Consider the following 21754-nt stretch of genomic DNA (forward strand, 5'->3'; position numbering starts at 1 on the left):
GCCTCCAGGTCAGTTCCAAGGGTGCCCTCCACGATATGGAAGGTGGTATCCAAGGTGTTCAGCTCCGCATGTAGTTCCTGAGTGACCTACACCGAGTGGCTCATGAAATGTCTGCAAACCACCACCTTAAGCGCCTCCCAATCGATAAAGGATGATGATGTTGTGTCCTGATTGTGTGCCAAGTAGTCTTTGATTTGTGTTCGGAGTGATTCTCTGTAACAGGTGTCGTCCAGTGTCGCGGCTGGAGTTGCCAGGTCGGGATGGGAGGTCTATTATATAGGGGCTTAAATTCCAGTTGGACGGGGCAGCGGTCTGAAAGGGTATATCCGAGATATTCAGTAAAGGTAACATAGCCAGTTAGCCTCTCTGAGCAAAGGAACATGTCAAGGCTGGTGTGTAGTTTGAATATAGGTGAAACGTAGGAGTAATTGCGCTCGTGACCATGCTGAGTGAGCCAATGATCTGATAGTCCCCAATGCCACGTCCAATCTTGAAAGCCAGCCATCACCATATGTGCTTTGGCTCCCAACAAAGGGGATTGAGCGGTTGTTAGAAATGGGGGTCTCTAGTTGGCAGAGGTAGGTACCATTGTACAAATAGAGAACCTTCTTCCTAGTCAGGATAAGGTAGTTACACCTCCTAAATATCCCCTGCTCATCCCCTTGGTAGCTTGGCATGAGCAGTCAGGCTCATCTTAGAGGTAGTCAGCCGCGGCCCGTGGAGGGAGTTGCAGTGGGGCAGGCTGGCGGGGGTGGGGCAGGGTGGGAGGTGATAAACACCGGAATATGGATGATTGCAGGTAAGTAAACAATTCAATTAATAAAATGAATTTCGTTCCCTGCCCTGCATCGCAAAATGCAATGCAGGGCAGGGAACGAAATTCATTTTATTAATTGAATTGTTTACTTACCTGCAATCATCCATATTCCGGTGTTAATCACCCCCCACCCTGCCCCTCCCCCGCCCCGCCTGCCTACCCCACCGCAACTCCCTTCATGGGCCGCTGCTGGAGGCAGTGTGTAAAGCATTTGCACATAACCAACAGTAATACAGTGTAAGCAGTACAAAAGGACACCACACCAGCTTAGAAAAATATCCAATATTTTTATATACTTAAGACAAGACAAAAAACGATAAAAATCCACAATACAGTACTTAAAAATCTTCAGATATCATAACATGGTTGAAAAACAGTTTTTTGATGTTGATAGCTCCATCCAGGGCTATCACGGCATCGTGAGCAAACAAATCCAAACAGTTCTGGCTGACCGTGGTGTCGCGGGCCTGCTACGGTGTCGGGAATGCCTGCAAACAGTACCTTTTAGAAATGCAGGGCATTGGCGACCTCTTGTTGAGCTTCTAAAAGCACGGCGTCCTCAGGCGTCGGTTCCAGAGGTAGGTACAGGAGTCGTCAGGGTCCTCGAAGTCACATGCGTTGCAGATCGAACTCTTCTCTGTTGAAGTCAAGAGCGCTGGTGTCGGCAGGCATCGAGTGCTGTGGTGCGAAGTGTAGCTGTGCGGTGCCCTCAGCGCCAACATCTTAGAGACCTCTTCTTTGATGCTGGCCTTAAGACCTCCTCTTTGATGCTGGCCTTTGCCAGGTCAGTCAACCTGTAAATCTTGTGTTTCACGGGAGGGCTATCACCGGTGTCTACGTGATGGGTACACCAGTGAGTAACCCTTTGGGTCAGAGAGAACAGTGGGGCAAACCATCCCAACAAGTGGTGACAATTGCTCTGCTACTCTGGGGTCAGTGTAGAGGAGAGAATCATACCTTCCACTGACCCACCATGCTCCTTGATAGACAGAAGGTCAGGGAGAGGTTCACTCTCTTCTTCCACCCCAGCATCTGTTGCCAAGAGTGGGCTCACTTCGGACCTCTCGAAGTGGGGTTTGAGGCATTTCACGTGGAGGACCCTCAAAGGGTTCCTTGGAGTCCGCAAATGTATTTTACTACAGTCTATCAGGCCTTTTTGGGAAGTTTGATCCGAATTATCCATTGAGTGTAACATGTTGTTGAGGGGTCAATGAGTAATTCCGCCTGAAACATTACCTGATATGGTAATTGATCTCGCTTATGGAGGACATTTTGGTATCACTGGGACAAAAGAATTAGTCAAAACATTTTTTTGGTGGCCGGGCATTGATATTGCGGTGGAAAGGTTTGTTAGAAGATGTTCCAATTGTCAGTCAGCTGATACATCTCTGCAGACTTTAAGACCCCTAATGAGTGGAGGTTTTATTCAACAGCATCCCTCAGAGTCAGTAGCCATGTATATCGTTGGACCTGTAGATCATTCACAAAACGTATTTTGGTTCTAATGGATTAGTTTTCTCACTGGTCCATTAATAATTTGGTGGATAAGGCTGACACGGATGTTGTTTTTGAGTTTTTGGACCATGTGTTTATTTCTGAAGGTATACCAGCTAATATATTGATAGATAAATTCTTCCAATTCTGTTCCAATAGAGCCAAGGAGTATTTTGAACGTATTGAAGTAAAACACAAAACCAACTCACTTTATAATCCTTCTGGAAATGGAATGGTGGAAAAGTTCAACCGCGTTATCAAGGGTGTGATACAAGTAGCCATTAAAGGCATGCAAGATTGGACTCTTCAATTAAGCAAGATGACTGTGAATGAAACTGTAAGTGAGTCGCCATTCATTATGATGAGGGAGTAGGAACCCTAGAACAAAATGTACTCCTGAGTGGTTAATTACAAGGGGTATGCAAGAGTAGTTGGTTGATGATGTGCAGATAAATTTGTTGGTTAACCATGAGACGTTCGGAATATTATGATACAAAAAAGGGTTTCAGACCTGTAAAGATTAAAGTGGGCAATTGGGTCTGCATTAAGATGGCTGGGTATGTGCCAAAAGGCAAGTCACAATTCTATGATCCTAAAGAAGTTATTGAAATTTTGTGTAATTCAGTGGGATTGAATGATGGTAGGGTTCGGAATATGAGAAGAGTGGCCATTAGTTTCAGTGATGTTTGGAAGGAGCGTGGTGAGGAGCCACAGAGATTGGAATCTGGACACAGGTCACATGTTAAATCAGGTTTCTGAGATGATCTGTGTATTGAAGTCAACCTACATAAAGGAGATGGCAAGGTTTATGAGGGTTCATGTGGACATGATGTCATCAAAGAACCTGTGTTAAATAATGACATGATTCCTGATTCTGTCGTGGAGGAAGTGGAGTGTAGTGAGACAAGTTCTGGGAGAGTGGAACGAGTAGTTAACAATGCTAAGGAGTGTGAATGCTGTCCGGTTCAGATGGAGGACAGTGCTGAAGGAAAAAGAACCAGGAAACCACCCAAGTGGTTGAAGGATTATATCCATACTAAGATTGTATTCAATATTACTTCCTATATGCATATTTTGTAAATTTGTCCTGTTGCAACTTACCTAGCTAGTTGGCAAAAATATATGTGCTTTTATTTTGTGTGTATAATAAGGGGATGTGTTATGATGGTAGCTTGATGTCATCAGTTTCCAGATTGTGGAACCTGAGAACATCCAGGAGTTTCTAGGTTAGGATGTGGAACTTGGGGAAAAGTATAGTGGGCGGAGTATGAAGTGGAGAGGAATTGATGTACCTCCAGGTTTTCAAAAATAAATTACTCCAAACCACCACTGATTAGCGTGCTTTGTACAATATGGTTTCACATAAACTATGAGCTGCCTCAATTACTATTCTTTCTAGAATTGTATTGTATTGATATATATTATATGCCGCAACGAATGTCCAAGAGCCTCTTGGTCCTGTTGTGTGTAAGAAGCTGAATTGTTGTAGCAATACTAATGAAAACTATAGAGGAAAGAAAAAGAGGCAGGATTTGAGATGTTTCATGAAAAAAACTCAAATTTGAATAACATCTAAGAAACCAGGGCAGCCAATTCCAAAGTTGGCAACTGGAGTGCACAGAGCTTGTACACTCCCTACGCACTTTTTTGGAAGTTGCAAAGCGCAGACATCTCCTTTTTTATTGGGAGCATGTGAATCTCCTCTAGTGCATTTGAAGCTGATTTGAACTTCCGAATTTTTATCAGGAGCCGACCCACTGCATTTTGCAGCTTCTGTAATTTATTTAAGGGGCTTTGTTGAATGCCAAAGTAGAGAGCATTGCAGTAATTTGGCCTTGACAAAACTAGGGAGATGATGACTGTCTTCTGTAGGTCAAATGGAATGAAAAGCAAGATTTTCTCAGGCCTTTCAGTAAGAAGAAACAGGATGAGATGAGTTTAGTGATCTGATGAATACACCTATGTATTGAATCGTAGGTTACTCCCAAACTCCTAACTTTGGATACTGGCATGGGAAGAGAGCCCAAAGTGTGTGGCCACCAGGAACGTTTCCAAAGCCAGGTGTCCTTACCGAAAAGAAGCACCTTCTTAGGGCAATGACTGCTCATTCAGCTAACAACTGATCTTATACAGTTGTTAAAGGAGTGTGCAACCTCCTCACATTACTAGCGATTGACACTACAAATAAATTTTTTGTCAGCATAAGAAATAGTTCACCGAATCAGCTTAGCTAGGGGAGACACATGGCGTACAGAGAGAATATCGAATAAAAACTATTGAGGTGCACTAATATCGCGTAAACAAATTCATGGTTCAGACAGATAGACAGCAAGAATATCGTAGTCAAGAATATCGACTTAAGGTAAGTAATATTGACTTTAAAAATATCGACGTTTTTAATATCGTTTGCAAAAATATAGTTGTTTAAAACATCGTTTTTTAAATTAATGGTATGTATTTTAGTATATATTTTATATGTATGTGATGTATGTTTTTTGTATAGGAATTGTTTCTATTTTTATTACATGTGTTTTGTAGTTATTATTTTTTTGTATTTAAATGTTGCGTTTTTAGTTCCGTAGCGGGTTGTCGGTTTATAGGGGAATATGGTGGGTAGTAATTTAATTAATTTACATTAATTGATTAATTTGTATTTATTAATATTTGTTAAACTGAGATTTTATAGTTTTAACTGTGTAAAGTAATTTAGTAATAATTGGTTGTTAGTTAATTTTAGGCGTTTGTTGTAGTGTGTATAGGTGGAGAGGGTGGGATCCGTTACTGGGATCCGTTACTGTTAACTCGAACGTTGTTCGTCCGGTGGCATCTTTTGAAGCCATGTCTCAAGGTGAGGCTTGCACATCCAGCCGCATTGTTCCTGGAGCTTAACCTACTCGCACATATCACAGAACCTTCTGCATGGAACTTCTGGGGCTACACTCCATGGCAGATGTACTGGGGGCCACCTTAGATTGGGGCCACATCGTTATTTTTACCTCTTCCAAGCGGGGCATATACGGAAACAGGAGCACACGCACAAGTGCCTTTTGCTTTGGGAAGAAGAGGCACACCATCTATGCTGGTGCAGAGCTTGTAGAGCTAAATTATGGATAATGGTCCACTTCCATTGTAGCATCAGTTGAGGGAAGTTTCACATTGATGTGCATATTAAAAAAAACACTGAATTTTAACATATTTTATATTGGCACATTTTCATTGGTAAACATAAGTACAATGGAATCTAATGTCTCTAACATTACAGTTGCTAATCAAACTTTACTATCAGCCCACCAGCACCCTTCTGCATATCCAGCAATGAACCACTCTTAAAAAGGCTGGAGTAGAAAAATTATTTTTAGACTATGTTACAGTGATTGATGAGAGGAATATCATGTCAGCTGAGCAAAAAAAGAGAATTTTACTGCACTCTTTGCTCCCTTTATGATTGAAAGTGTATTCCCAAGTTATTTAAAATGTGGTTATGGGAGATGTAAATGATTTTGATGCAACTATTTCTGATTTAGACGATTACTATACGCCAAAAGTGTGTATCGGCATTACCAGGTACATATTTTTTAAAGGAAGCAGGTTAAGAAAGAAACTGTGAATGACTATGTTGCTTAATTGAAGATATTAGCATTAGATTGTTAATTTGGAGTCCATCACAGTGATTTCATAAGGGACCAAGTTGTCATGCATGCCAATAATGCAGGTATACAAGAGAGTTTATGGGTTAATGGGGACTCTGATTTGAATGATGTATTGGCTATAGTTCGCAAAGCTTATCCAGTAGGTGTGCTGGTGCATTAACACATGATGTGGGGGAGCACGAAATTGTGATAAAATTCGGGACAAGTACAAAACAACAAAATGTATGACCAAGGACATAAAACCTAAAGAACCCATTAGGTGTTGTAGATGCAGCAGCAAAGATCACTTAGCTTACAGCAAGAATTATACAGCCATGAAACAGCGCTGCAGTAATTGTGGCATATTAGGACAGTTTTCTAAGATTTGCAGAAGTAAAAAGAAACAACTTAAGTGTGTGCAAGATTCAGATTGTAAAGATGAGGATGAAAGTTCTGAGGAAGGTGAAAATGTGTCAAACAAAGTTGCTAATGTTAGCAGTAACTTTGGGGGTCATTACGATAGCGGTGAATCCACCAACAGCAGACAGCCAAGGGCGGATTCACTGCCATCGTCCGTCTATTCTCCGCCCGCCAGGTAAGGATGGTGGGCGGAGTGCTGGCGGACGGAAAGCCCATCCACCACAGGTCCGACACAGGCAATTGTTACGATTGCCTGTCCGACCCAGGCAGAACACCTAGAATGGTGGTGGTGCCTAGCAGGCACCACCGGCGATTTTAGGGTGCTGCATTCCGCCAGCCTTTGAATACTGGTTCCTCTGCCAATGAAAGGTTGGCAGAGATTGACTTTGGGGGCCTGTTGCGGGCCCCCCTTGTGCAGGGGCAATGCAATTGTGCACTTGCAATATTTCCCTGGACCAGGTGCCAGGCACCACGTGGTGCCTGCCACATAGTGCAGGGACATGCAAAACTTGCATTTTTACCATTGTGGCGGGTGCTGCAGGTAGCAGCACTCACTACAATGGTAAACATGCACAACGCAACCGCTACAGTGGCGGTCGCATTGTAATTGTACTTGCAGGACCACCGCCATATAGGCGGTCGGGCCCGTAACGATGGCGACGGACTTAAGTCTGTCCACCATTATAATGATCCCCTTTTTATTTACCATAAATGACAAATCTATTCAATTTAAACCTGAGTGCTGGATGTCCATTGGGGGTGTTTCCCTAAAAATTCCATGCTGATTCTGGGTCCCCTTACACTATTATAAATGAGGATCTCTGGAATGATAAGTTCATGGGTAAGGAAGGGACAAAACTCCTGAAAGCTGATATCAACCTTAAAGGGTATAGTGGAAAACGTATGTATATTATCAGATTCTGTTAGTTACATTTTAAATTTAGGAACCGGAATGCAAGAGGCAAATTATGTCATGCAAAAAATGGACTTCCAGTTTTAGGATGGTTTGTTTAGGGTAATTAGCACATTGTTTTAGACCCAAACAGTCTGCAGAAAGTTTTAGTTATTGATGAAAGTTCCCAGATGGAAAAACCTTTATTAAACAATTTCCCAGAGTTTGGAAAAGTAAATTGGAGAAACTGAAAGGATTTGAGCATAAAACTGTGCTAAAGAACTGCGCAATTCCAAAAATCCACAAGATATGAAACATTCCTTTTTCTGTGAGAGCTGAGGTTTCAAATAACTAGAAAAATTGGTTGCCAATGGGTTCATAGAACCTATTGAGGCATCCGATTAGATTTCTCCTTTGATCGTAGCAAGATGTAGCAATGGAAAAAAGTGGGTGTGTGTTGATTTATGCCAACTCAACAACAACATACTTGTAGACCAATTTCCCCAGCCTAAAATAAATGAAAAGGTGACACATCTCAGCGGTGCAAGGTGGTTTTCAACCATTGATTCATCATCCGTGTACCATCAGTTATCTATTGCCAAGGATTTCAAGAAATTTTACATCATTCAGCACACCATTTGGGTGTTTTCAATTTAAACGCATGCCGTTTGGTATTGCGTCAGCAGCTGCAGTTTTCCAGGTATTGATGTTTCAGTTGTTGGGAAGGAGTGTAGTGTGAAATTCTTTCAGGATGACATTTTGGTTTTTGAGTGCACCAAAGTGGAACATGATGAAAGGTTGATAAAGATTATGAGCATCCTTGATTCCAAGAGTGTATCTGTGGAATCATCTAAATATAAGGTCGATAAAAACAGTGTTTCCTTTCTGGGATACATGATTAGTGTGGAAGGGTTTCGTCCGAAAGCTTAGCTAATTTGTGCTATTGTAGATGCGCCTGCACCCACATGTAAAGAGGACGTGAGATCGTTCCTTAGCATGGCCAAATATTGTGCAAAGGATGTTCCTATGTTTGCGGAGGAAACATTTGATATAAGACAATTTTTTAAGAACAAAAACAAATTTGTCTGGTCCACACAATGTGAAGGGGATTTTAAGAACATTAAGATGAACACTGCCAACACCACAGCTTTAAAATGTTTTGATCCAAACTCTGATTATGTTATCACAACGGATGCAAGTGGCAAAGGTCTTGAAGTTGTTTTGACACAATTTGACAAATACAACAAAAAATTTGCAATTGCCTATGTGTCCAGATCACTTTCTCCCACTGAGGAAAAGTACCCTATTATTGAAAGGGAGGCTCTAGCTTGCATATGGGCTTTGAACCATTTCAGAACTTTTGTTTGGGGAAAACCTTGTACACTACACTGTGATCACAAATCGTTGGTCAAGAATTTAACAACTGAAGGAATGGTAAATGCTTCTGCTAGTCTAGCCCATTTATCCATGCGTATGGTAGATTCCCAATACAAATTGTTGTATGTTTCAGGGAAAGATAATTTGGTGGCAGATTTCCTTTCCAGAATGCTTACCTATATGGAGGAATGTGAGGATGAGAAGTGGAATGAATTCCAGGTGTTTTGGTGCATGACAGTGGTAATCCAGCAGTTAAAAGTGAAGAATGGTTTTGTGAATATGAAAAAGACACTGTAGCACAATCCATCAAGTCTTACGTGAGAGAAGGTTGGCTGAATAAATGTATTTTACTACAGTCTATCAGGCCTTTTTTGGAAGTTTGATCCGAATTATCCATTGAGTGTAACATGTTGTTGAGGGGTCAATGAGTAATTCCGTCTGAAACATTACGTGATATGGTAATTGATCTCGCTTATGGAGGACATTTTGGTATCAGTGGGACAAAAGAATTAGTCAAAACATTTTTTGGGTGGCCGGGCATTGATATTGCGGTGGAAAGGTCTGTTAGAAGATGTTCCAATTGTCAGTCAGCTGATACATCTCTGCAGACTAAGACCCGAATGAGTGGAGGTTTTATTCAACAGCATCCCTCAGAGTCAGTAGCCATGTATATCGTTGGACCTGTAGATCATTCACAAAACGTATTTTGGTTCTAATTGATTAGTTTTCTCACTGGTCCGTTAATAAGTTGGTGGATAAGGCTGACACTGATGTTGTTTTTGAGTTTTTGGACCATGTGTTTATTTCTGAAGGTATACCAGCCAATATATTGATAGATACATTCTTCCAATTCTGTTCCAATAGGGCCAAGGAGTATTTTGAATGCTTTGAAGTAAAACAAAAAAACACCTCACTTTATAATCCTTCTGGAAATGGAATGGTGGAAAGGTTTAACCGCGTTATCAAGGGTGTGATACAAGTAGCCATTAAAGGCATGCAGGATTGAACTGTTCAATTAAGCAAGATGACTGTGAATGAAACTGTAAGTGAGTCACCATTCATTATGATGAGGGGGTAGGAACCCTAGAACAACATTTACTACTGGGTGGTTAATTACAAGGGGTATGCAATAGAGGTTGGTTGATGATGTGCAGATAAATTTGATGGTTAACCATGAGATGTTAGGAATGTTATGATACAAAAAAGGGTTTCAGACCTGTAAAGATTAAAGTGGGCAATTCGGTCTGCATTAAGATGGCTGGGTATGTGCCGAAAGGCAAGTCCTAAAAAAGTTATTGAAATTTTGTGTAATTCAGTGAGATTGAATGATGGTAGGGTTCGAAATATGAGAAGAGTGGCCATTAGTTTCAGTGATGTTTGGAAGGAGCGTGGTGAGGAGCCACAGAGATTGGAATCTGGACACAGGTCACATGTTAAATCAGGTTTCTGAGATGATGTGTGTATTGAAGTCAAACTACATAAAGGAGATGGCAAGGTTTATGAGGGTTCATGTGGACATGATGTCATCAAAGAACCTGTGTTTAATAATGACAGTATTCCTGATTCTGTCGTGGAGGAAGTGGAGTGTAGTGAGACAAGTTCTGGGGGAGTGGAATGAGTAGTTAACAATGCTAAGGAGTGTGAATGCTGTCCGGTTCAGATGGAGGACAGTGCTGAAGAAAAAAGAACCAGGAAACCACCCACATGGTTGAAGGATTATATCCATACTAAGATTCTATTCAATATTACTTCCTATATGCATATTTTGTCAATGTGTCCTGTTGCAACTTTCCTAGCTAGTTGGCCAAAATATATGTGCTTTTATTTTGTGTGTATAATAAGGGGATGTGTTATGATGGTAGCTTGATGTCATCAGGTTCCAGATTGTGGAACCTGAGGACATCCAGGAGTTTCTAGGTTAGGGTGTGGAACTTGGGGAAAAGTATAACGGGCGGAGTATGAAGTGGAGAGGAATTGATGTACCTCCAGGTTTTCAAGAATAAATTACTCCAAACCACCACTGATTAGCGTGCTTTATACAATATGGTTTCACATAAACTATGAGCTGCCTCAATTACTATTCTTTCTAGAATTGTATTGTATTGATATATATTATATACTGCAACAAATGTCCAAGAGCCTCTTGGTGCTGTTGTGTGTAAGAAGCTGAATTGTTGTAGCAATACTAATGAAAACTATAGAGGAAAGAAAAAGAGGCAGGATTTGAGATCTTTCATTAAAAAAACTCAAATTTGACTAACATCTAAGATGCCTGGGCAGCCAATTCCAAAGTTGGCAACTGGAGTGCACAGAGCTTGTACACCCCCTCTGCACTTTTTTGGAAGTTGCAATGCGCAGACATCTTCTTTTTCATTGGGAGCATGTGAAGCTCCTCTAGTGCATTTGAAGCTGATTTGAACTTCCGGATTTTCATCAGGAGCCGACCCACTGCATTTTGCATCTTCTGTAATTTATTTAAGGGTCTTTGTTGAATGCCAAAGTAGAGAGCATTGCAGTAATCTGGCCTTGACAAAACTAGGGAGATGATGACTGTCTTCTGTAGGTCAAATGGAATGAAAGGCAAGATTTTCTCAGGCCTTTTAGTAGGAAGAAACAGGATGAGATGGGTTTATTGATCTGATGAATACACCTATGTATTGAATCATAGGTTACTCCCAAGCTCCTAACTTTGGATACTGGCATGGGAAGAGAGCCCAAAGTGTGTGGCCACCAGGAACGTTTCCAAAGCCAGGTGTCCTTACCGAAAAGAAGCACCTTCTTAGGGCAATGACTGCTCATTCAGCTAACAACTGATCTTATACAGTTGTTAAAGGAGTGTGCAACCTCCTCAACATTACTAGCGATTGACACTACAAATTAATGTTTTGTCAGCATAAAAAATAGTACACCTAATCAGCTTTGCTAGGGGAGCCACATGGCGTACAGAGAGAATATCGAATAAAAACTATTGAGGTGCACAAATATCGCATAAAAAATATCATGGTTCAGACAGATAGACAGCAAGAATATCGTAGTCAAGAATATCGACTTAAGGTAAGTAATATCGACTTTAAAAATATCAAAGTGTTTAATATCGTTTGAAAAATATAGTTGTTTAAAACATCGTTTTTTTAAAATTAATGTATGTATTTTAGTATATATTTTATATGTATGTGATGTATGTTTTTTGTATAGGAATTGTTTCTATTTTTATTATATGTGTTTTGTAGTTATTATTTTTTTGTATTTAAATGTTGCGTTTTTAGTTCCGTAGCGGGTTGTTGGTTTATAGGGGAATATGGTGAGAAGTAATTTAATTAATTTACATTAATTGATTAATTTGTATTTATTAATATTTGTTTAACTGAGATTTTATAGTTTTAACTGTGTAAAGTAATTTAGTAATAATTGGTTGTTAGTTAATTTTAGGCATTTGTTGTAGTGTGTATAGGTGGAGAGGGTGGAAAGTAATTTCTTTTTAAGTGATGTATTAATAATTGGTTGTTAATTAATTTTAATTAATTAGTTATGGTAATTGTGTAATTAATTTTAGGTGTGCATTGTGGTGTTTATAGGTGTAAAGGGTAGAAAGTCATTTATTTTTAATTTATGAATTAATAAATAATTGTTAATTAATTTTAATTATTTATGATAATTTTGTAATTAATTTTAGGTGTGTATTGTGGTATTTATAGGTGTTAAGTGTGGGAAGTAATTTACTTTTAATTTATGGATTAATAATTGGTTGTTAATTAATTTTAATTAATTAATCGTAATTAATTATGGTAATTTGTAATTAATTATGGTAATTGTGTAATTAATTTTAGGTGTGTGTTTTAGGGTTTTTATTGGTAAAGGTTCTTAAGTAATTTATTTATTTTTCCTTATATATTTTTTTGTTAATTGATAATAATTAAATTACTAAAATGTTATTGTTGTGTAATTAATGTTAGGTGTGTGTTGTGGAGTTTATAGGAGTAAAGGATGGGAAGTAATTTTTATTTAATTCATGAATATATAGTTTATTAATGTTAATTATTTGATGTTTATTTTGGGCAATTGTTTATTTTTTGTTTGTTGTTTTTTTTTAAGGTGTGAAGGGTTGGTATGAAATACATTTTAATTAGTTTATCATTAGTTGTTAATATTAATAGTATTTAATTTAAATATAACTTTTAATTGTGTTGTATTATGTTATAGTTTAATTTAGGTGTGTGTGGTCAGTTAATGTTTATTTTTTTTATTAACAATAGTTTTTAATTGATTATTAGGTATGTTAATTATGGAAGTTAATTTAATTTAAAATGTTGAAGTGTTTTGTTTTTGGTGTGGTGCTATAGGATAGGAAGTAAAATAAACACATTTATGTAGTGATTAATTTATTTTTTGTAAATATTTTCTTGTTTAAAAGATTTATTTATGTATTATTTTAGTTTATATAATATTTGTAAGTTTTTGTTTTTCATTTTTTGAATATTGTTTCTTTTTATAATTTTTAATATAAAAAGGAGCACCGCTCTCTCCGTCGGTGTCTCCCGGCAGTCGTCCAAACTGTCTGGGGGGGCGACGACTTTTACCTGAGCTGCAGCCAGGTGGGGTGAATCGGGGTGAAGCGCAACAACCACTACAAATGGTATGTGGTTGAGCACACAACCTGGACATTTCAGGTGATATCTTTTTACTATTTTCACAAAAAAGCAGTAGTTTATTAACAACGGGTCCTGATGAATGCATGAAACTCTTTTCTTAGATATGCAGAAACATGTTGACCACTACTGATCACGGATATTTTTTCAAATCTGTGTTTGCACTTGTCTTTTAGATTTGGAGGACTGGGAGATAATAATAAATTACTTACATCTATCCAGCTCATTCAATTTTAATACTCTTCACAACTCACTTTTTCTCACTTTACACTGCTTTTTTCAGTCGCCACATTAACACTGATAATTCAAATCATACCTCCCTCCAATGACACGTCTCTCTCTCTCATTTACAAACTGTCACGGTAACAACTGACCGGCCGTTCTGTTTTGTCTCCTGGGCAAGGAAAACCCAAATGATGCTAAAGAGGGCGGTACAGTGTGGCTTCTGATGGGAATCTTTCCCTATGCCCTTGAGTCTTAACTCGGCTATTATCACACTAAGTCCGTACTGTTTGTTCCCACTTTTTGTTATCTGTATGGTGTCGAGGTTGGTGCCCACAGTGAATGACCCATTTGTTTTGACTTCTAGGTACCTTTTGTGTGTTGTGATATACGGTTTTGGGGCATGTACCTAGCGTTAGTCGTTAAACCTGCCCTTGGACCCTTCTCTCAATGCGTTTGGTCTATGCTACATTGGGATCACCTGTGAGGGATGGTTGGGTAGCCTGGAGCATGTCAATTAGTTGCATCCAATTCATTTTATTGGAGGCCCGAACCTTTTTATCCTGTCCTACTTTGTTGGCTGGTGGTTTAATGGCTGGTATGTTTATACTGAAACTGATCGCCATATGGTTTGACCAGGTAATTGGAAGAACAACTGTAGATCAGGATAATTTGAAAAATACTGTCCAAGGTATGTCCTGCTGTGTGAGTTGCTGTGTTAACAAGTTGATTTCAGTTTAACCAGCAATGTTATCTAAACGTAATGCTGGACATAACTGAATGAACCTCGAGACGTGCTGCAGCCAGCACAGCTCCTGCCACGTGAGGGACATACCCGTCCTTCATTATTTCTCCTTCGACTCTACCATAACATTTGTGATGTTTATCACACATCACCAAATATATTATTAGACCGCTACTTTTCATGCGTCTATCACGGCTCGAACCGATATATTTGCCCCCTTACTACATACAGCCCTGAAGAGTCACAATCTTTACACGTTGTGACGAAACACATGTCGGCTGGGAGAATGTACTTTGTACTGATCTGGATTGACTTATAAATCCCTTTTGCTGAAATTTCCAAGATCTCAACCTTCATTATTTGCACGAGCTCATGTATTTGAAATTGGTTTTGACAACAAAACCCACTAGATAGAAACGTGTGCACAGGACTTGTGTTCATTATTGCTGCTTCTTTGTAATGGAGATCTTCCAAATGAAAAATTAAATCACCTATTATGGTGTAATTTGCATATTGTATATAGAATAAAAACCTGTCCACCAAAGAGAACCCAGGAATAAATCCTGCGTCAAATCAGCAATATTGCAACCCTGCCACCCCTCGTACGTAGTGGTGGCAGAAAACTTCGGTGAGTGTAGTGGTGGGCAAATGTGTGGTGGGTAGGTGAGTGGGTTCAAAAAATCAAAACAATTAAGTAAATAAAACTAATTTCTGCTTACCGTGGTTGTTGCTGCATCGTCCTTGCTCTGGTCTTCTGCCAGGGCCACAGCTAACTATTTTAACCAATCCTGGCACTGCTCACAGCATCAGAGCAGCGCCAGGATTGGTGGGTAGTGGCTTTATCTGCACTCCCAAGAGCACTGGAGGCTTTTGCTTTCTTTATCCCAGCTGTCTTTAAACAGCTGGGTTAGAGAGGTTTAAAGTGCACATGTGTGGCTGGCTGTCGCAAGAAGGCTGGCCAAAAAGAAATGCACACTTTAAACAAGTGTAAAGGCAGCCCACCCTACTCTCTGATGATGCTGCCATTCAAAATCGGCCACGCATCCCGTCCTGATACTCTTTTTGGGAGTGGGTGACAAAAAAGAGAATGGTAAATAATTAACTTCCTTAACATTTTAGTTTACCATCTCTGGAGGCATTTCAGTGGGGCGATGTTCCTTCGCTATGCCAGAGGTACCACCCCTGTGTATGAGCAATCTGTCTCATTAGAGTGAGAAAAGAAGTCAAAACATGAAATGCTGTCACCTCAAGATGCTTCCTGCCCCCTCTCATTCAAGCTACTACTTCCACAATATGTTAAAGCTTTGAGTAGCACTGCTGTCCTCATGCTCCTCTGATGTGTGGCATCCCAGCAGACAGTTACATAGCTCAGGAAGTTTAATGAGCCCTATGCAAAGATCTGATCGAAGTTGGTAGGTTTAATTCCTGTCTGATCTATGTTTCAGCTTTCTGACTTTGGTGAAAAGTCAATTATTGAATAAATTCCTGTTGTCACTGTGTCATGTAAAGTAGAAGTGTGTGCTACATCTACATGTATTATCACAGTCTTGATTCTAGTGCCTAGGTACACCGGGTTACATGGTATATACAGTGGCGGCTACTTCGCTAATTCCGAGAAGCGTCACCCCACTACTTTTAAGCAGTGTGAAGAAAGGAAAAATAACATGATAACTTGTTGCTATTATCATTTTCTTATTTCCAGCTGCTTTGCTGGAGGGCGGATGGGGCTGCTCTGCTCTCAGAGTAGGGCAGGGGAGGAGTGTTTTGCCCATTCCAAGTGCGCATGAATGCATGGCGGGGCATACAGTCATGCGCACTTTGCATGTTCTCCATACAGGCTGGATTACAGCCTGCGTGGAGAACATGTCCAGGCCCCCAGTCTCTGTCTGAGCGCGGTACCATGGCGCTCAGACCAAACACAATGCTGCATTGCAGCATTATGATTGGTCTGGGAAGCCTGGGTGTGCTTTCTGGCTGCTGTTCAGCTTGAGTCCGACGGAGGAGAGACAGAGCAGAAACAAGGGATGCAGCGACAAGGTAAGTATGTTTTTTTTTTACATTCCCCTACCTCCTCCTCTGCCCCCTGCCTCACCACCACTGATCAGTGCTGGCCTCCACTGGATATATAAAACAGGCATACCGTGGCTCTGACATTACTCTCTGCCAATTCTATTGGTGCTATATGTGCTTTATTGCACACATGTAGGTTGTACTACTCAGACATAGCCTGACCCACAGTGAATGCCCATTGCACACAAGCATTGGCACAGACAATAGGTTTTACCTATACAACATCTTTTGGCAAGGTGCAGCATGGTGGGAAGCCGACAGATGACAAATAGGTATTATTTATTTATCTAATTATACCTATTCCATCCTCTATCGACTTCCCCCCTCCTGCCCGCCATGCCTCATCACCCCACTGTGTTTACCTGTGCCAGCTAGGGTGACCAACCACCTGTAAATTTCACGGACCATCCGTAATTTTGACCTCGCGTCCGTTATCCGTGAGGATCCCTTTTACCGACGCCTTTTGTCTGTAATTTTGGCCTTGCAGGAAGCGGAGCTGTTCCCCTGCGAGAGACCTCAGCTCCCTGATGGGGCTGCCTTGCACTCATCCTCTGAGCACAAGAGCAGCCCCACCCCACCCCACCCATTGTCATTCTGTCTGTGGCTGATTGCCACAAACAGAATGACAATGGGCCAGTCTGGGCTGCTAACATCACCTTCCATTCCTGCTGAGTTCAAAGCTGTCTGCAGGATCTCAAAATCCACCAAAGTCTTCTTATTATCATGAAACTTAAGCAGAGAGTGGGACTTCAGGCCCATTTGAAGCATTGAGAAACAAACAAACAGAGGCATTTCCACTTGAAAGGAACGTGAGTGGGCTTGGGGGCTCTCCTGCCCCTCCCACTGTCGGAACTCGGCCTGCTTATTAAAATGAGAAATCAAAGGCCTTCAAAAGCGCATTTAAACAGTGAAGTAAATGAAACCCATAAGTGCTCAATTTGTAAAAAAAAGAAAAAATTGTGCCAGGGCGCTCGTCAGGAGGCGTCTGCAGTTTACACCCCACATTGCCCCTGCCATGCTGCCGGTGATAATAACAACACATCTACGACCCATCAGGCTCCTACAACTGTGAAAAGTTTGATATTTTAGGCCGCCAAAGTTATAAGAAGGGCTTGAGCTGCAGGTAATAGCTGTTTTTATTGTATATAAATTTACTTTTGAGATAATCTCCAGGTTAACCAGACAGCACCACGTTGTGGCAGACTGTCACAAATCGTTGGTGTTGACAAGTGTGGAGCCCAGCACTGAATGGAAACCACTGGATCATATTAAGCACTGCCTCAAGTACACTGACAGTTTCTTTAATAATTAATAATTGTGGTCCTGTTGAAGATACTTGGTCTAAAGTAGCACTGGATTACAGGGTTAAGGTAGTTCTCTCAAGATTCGCTGTGACACCCCAATCCAAACAAGAAGACCTACACCCCTTTACAACTCTTCGGGGCATATTGAAAGGGAGTTAACTTCAATTTATCTCCACCGTAATGCAGCAAAAGTGGAGATAGAACTAACACCCCATTCACAAGCTGGTGCAAACATCAGACAATGTCAGAATTCCGGCAATAACACTCACAATACTTAACACCACGGCGGACACCACCAACTAACCCTAATAATATGCAGAGTAGACGTTCCCGTGCAGAAACACAGAAAAAAAACACACCACCACTTTCACAACGAACTGACAGATCCACGAAGAAAACCAAAAAGAGGCGATAAGCTGCGTTAGCCGCAGGTATTTAACACCCTGTGCGACTCGTGTCATCCCTCTTTGTAGTTCTTACATTGCATTCCTGAGTGCCTGATGACTGTTGGGGTTGTTGCCAGCATCAGCTACTCCCTGCGTGCTGGCTTATACTCACCCCAAACACAGCCAGCACATGCATCATTGGATTGGTGGACCTGCCATCACATCCTGCTGAACCACATATTGACCCTTTTCTCCCTGCTCTGTCACAGGTGATCAAGGATATGCACTCTGCCCTTGGATGATGACACCCCTCCGAGACCCGAACACACCCGCCCAGTGACAGTACAATGCGGCCCACATACGCACCAGGGGCATCGTGGAACGCACATTTGGCGTGTGAAAGTCACGTTTCAGGTGTCTGGATGGTACAGGTGGGAAGCTCCTGTACAGTCCGGACATCGTGTGCAAGCTGATCATTGCATGTTGTGTGTTGCATAACATCTGTGCATGCACCAGGGCCCCAGGGATCCCAGTTCCAGCGGTACCGGCCGATGATGGTGGTGATGGGGCAGGTGGCCCACATCCCACTGCAGCAGCTGCAGGAATGGCCCATAGGAATAGCATCATTGACACTTACTTCTCATGAGCAAGTCACATTATGACCGTCCATGGCAATCATGCAACAGTAGAAGATGTCCAAATGCAATGCATCTGTGAATAAAACATATTTACAGGTTACAGGTTGTACTTGTACATTGTCATGTTATATTTCCCTGCAATTTCAGATGTGATTTGCCAGGTTATGCACATTTGCTGAACCAGTTGTGTCCTGTGTTCCAATGTGGTGGGGATGGTGTTTGTACCGGGATGTTGTCGATGTCGAGGTGCACTCCTGCTTTTGTGTGTATGCTGCACGTTGGGTGTGTCGCTCCTGCGGCTCTGATTTGTCTGCCACTGGATTCTTTCATACGGTGTGCCTGTCGGTTCTGTTCTCCCACGAAGCTTGGATGTTGTGGTGTACATGTTGTCCTCTGCAGTTGTCCAGGTTGCATCTGTGGTACTCCACTATGATGGAGTTTGTTCTGTGCCATTTTCTGCATGGTGCATGCCTCAGCCAGACTCATCCTCGACATCCCACGAACCAGCCACATCTCCGGACACCTGAGAGACCTGCACTGGCTCCCCGTCAACAAAAGAATCACCTTCCGGCTCCTCGCCCACGCACACAAAGCTCTACACGACCAAGGCCCGAGCTACCTCAACAAACGAATCAACTTCTACGCTCCCAAATGCCACCTCCGATCAGCCAACCACGCCCTCGCCGCCATCCCCCGCATCCGAAGAGCGACTACAGGAGGAAGGTCCTTCTCCTACCTGGCCGCCAAGACCTGGAACTCCATCCCGACCGACCTGCGCCTGACCCAAGACCACCTCTCCTTCAGGAAGAAGCTGAAGACCTGGCTGTTCGAGCAGTAGCGGCACCCCCCTCCCCCCCAGCGCCTTGAGACCCTACGGGTAAGTAGTGCGCTCTACAAATGCCTTTGATTGATTGATTGATGCTGTTCTTGTGCTTCTCCACGCATTGCGCGTGAGTTTTGCTGCCCTTGCACTAGTTGTCACTTTTTTGTTCTCGCGCTTTTGCCCATCGCAAGTTTTTTCGCTTTGGGGTTTGTCTTTTTATCTCCGTCGCGGTGGTAGTGTTGCAGACATTTTCCGTGGTTTCAGCAAACTATTGCATGCTACCACTATGTTGTGAATTCCACGTTGTCACCGTTTTTTTTCCCACGATAGGCTGCCATGTTGAAAGTTGCGTTACGCTACTCTTGCGGTAGTTATCACAGGTTCTTGTGACTATACCCCTCCGTTTTTCAGGGGGGAAGTGCATTGAGCACATTCGACCTGATTATAAATCACTCAGAGAGTTATCGTGGTGGATTGGAGGGAGGGATTGACATTGCCCAATCACAAGTTATGTCTTATAATAAAGCTTCAGCAGTTCACCGGAGACCCTAAAGGGGCTAGAAGAAGTTTATCGCAACTGGACACAGGGAACACGTCTTCTGAGCCTCTTTTCGTTCTTCGATCCGATCATTTTGCATTGATGTGTTTTCATGGAGGTTTCATATTGACATAGTTTTAATGATTGTTTTCTAGTCTTTACCAACTGGTGAGAATGGATGCATCCAAATAACTTCACTTCCCATGACCATTTATGTATCCTAATTTTCGATAACATCTGTAAATCTTGTTATTTGATGTAGGTGTGAAAAGGGGGCAATGTTGTTTCAAAATTCCGGACCTTATCTCTGACAAATGCTGTAAGCTTTTTTCATTGCATGTATCGATCAGACCCTAGAACACCATTTTGTATTGAAGGTGTGATTGGGGATGGTAAGTTATAATCAGTCTGGAGACTAGAAGCAAATGGGTGATGAGCTTTCCGCCCAGTGAGGTCAAAGGGCATTCAGAATAGGGTGACCAACCGTCCGTAAATTTCACGGACCGTCTGTAATTTGGACCTCACACCCGTTGTCCGTGAATATCCCTCTTACTGACGCCTTTTGTCCGTAATTTTGGGCCTTGCAGGGAGCACAGCTGTTCCCCTGCCAGAGGACTCAGCTCCCTGATGGGGCCTTCTGTCTGCGGCTGATTGCCCCATACAGCCCGACAATGGGCCAGTCTGGGCTCTTACAGCATGTGGTGGGCTTCCTCCTGCCTCGGTCTAGGGCAGAACATTCTGTCAGATGGAAGAAATGTACAAAAGAAATGCACAAAAACGCCCATGCTGCTATGTGCCACTTCACTGAAAAGAAGCTGGAGAAAGAAGTTAAAAAAGAGGTTATAGTTCTTACACAGTCTCATTTCAGAGCTGAAGCATTTTTAATATTATACATAACAAAGCCATAGTTGCTGCTTTTTTATTTCTTTTATACAACTAACACCCATTGACAAAGCCAATAGTCATGGCCTGTTGTAGGTCTAATGTTACTGGATGCAATGATAGAAACAGCAAAATACCAGTCGGGCGGCACCTTATGCTCAGCACATATTTTTAGCTTGGGTGTTTTAAGCCACCCCTTTAATTACATCAGTAACGCCCCTTGGAGAGACCCCCAGCTTTTTCATCCCACTTAAAGCTCTGGAAACAACCCCATGTCACAGTCGCCTCACGTCCTGGCACTGTGCCTCATGACTTCCGAGTTTTCAGATTGTCTATGTGCAGGGGCATAGCGAACCCTCCCCCATTCCACTGCACCTCTTGCTTTAGTAACTACAGCAGGGGTGAAGTTCTTGATGGGCCTCTTCTGTCTGAAATTCTGCAGACAAAGGCTCAGCTCATAATTAATGTGAAAAGGTGGGTGAGTAAGTGAAGGAATTAGTAAATGGCTGGATGGATTAGTGAAAGGATGAATGAATGAGTGAATGGAAGAATGGATGGATATGAGAGGGGATGGATGGATGAGTAAGTGGAAGGATGGATGGGGTAAATAGATGGATGTATGGGTGGACGGGTAGATGGATGGGTAAAAGGGTGGATGGATCAGTGAGAAGATGCCGCTGTAAGTTCCATAGAAGCCTCAGAGGTTGTCTCTCCCGCAAAGGATATATCTGTTATAACTTCTGCAACAGGAGTGCCCCGTATTAATACTAGGCCGCAGGTGGCCAAATCCAGCGGGAGTGTTAAGATGAAGGCATCAGTCAATAAAAGGAAGAGAACAGGGCACATTCAGGAAACCTCAAAAGCTAAGCGT

Source organism: Lissotriton vulgaris, chromosome 7, assembly GCF_964263255.1.
Source record: "Lissotriton vulgaris chromosome 7, aLisVul1.2, whole genome shotgun sequence".
In the NCBI taxonomy this organism is placed as follows: Eukaryota; Metazoa; Chordata; class Amphibia; order Caudata; family Salamandridae; genus Lissotriton; species Lissotriton vulgaris.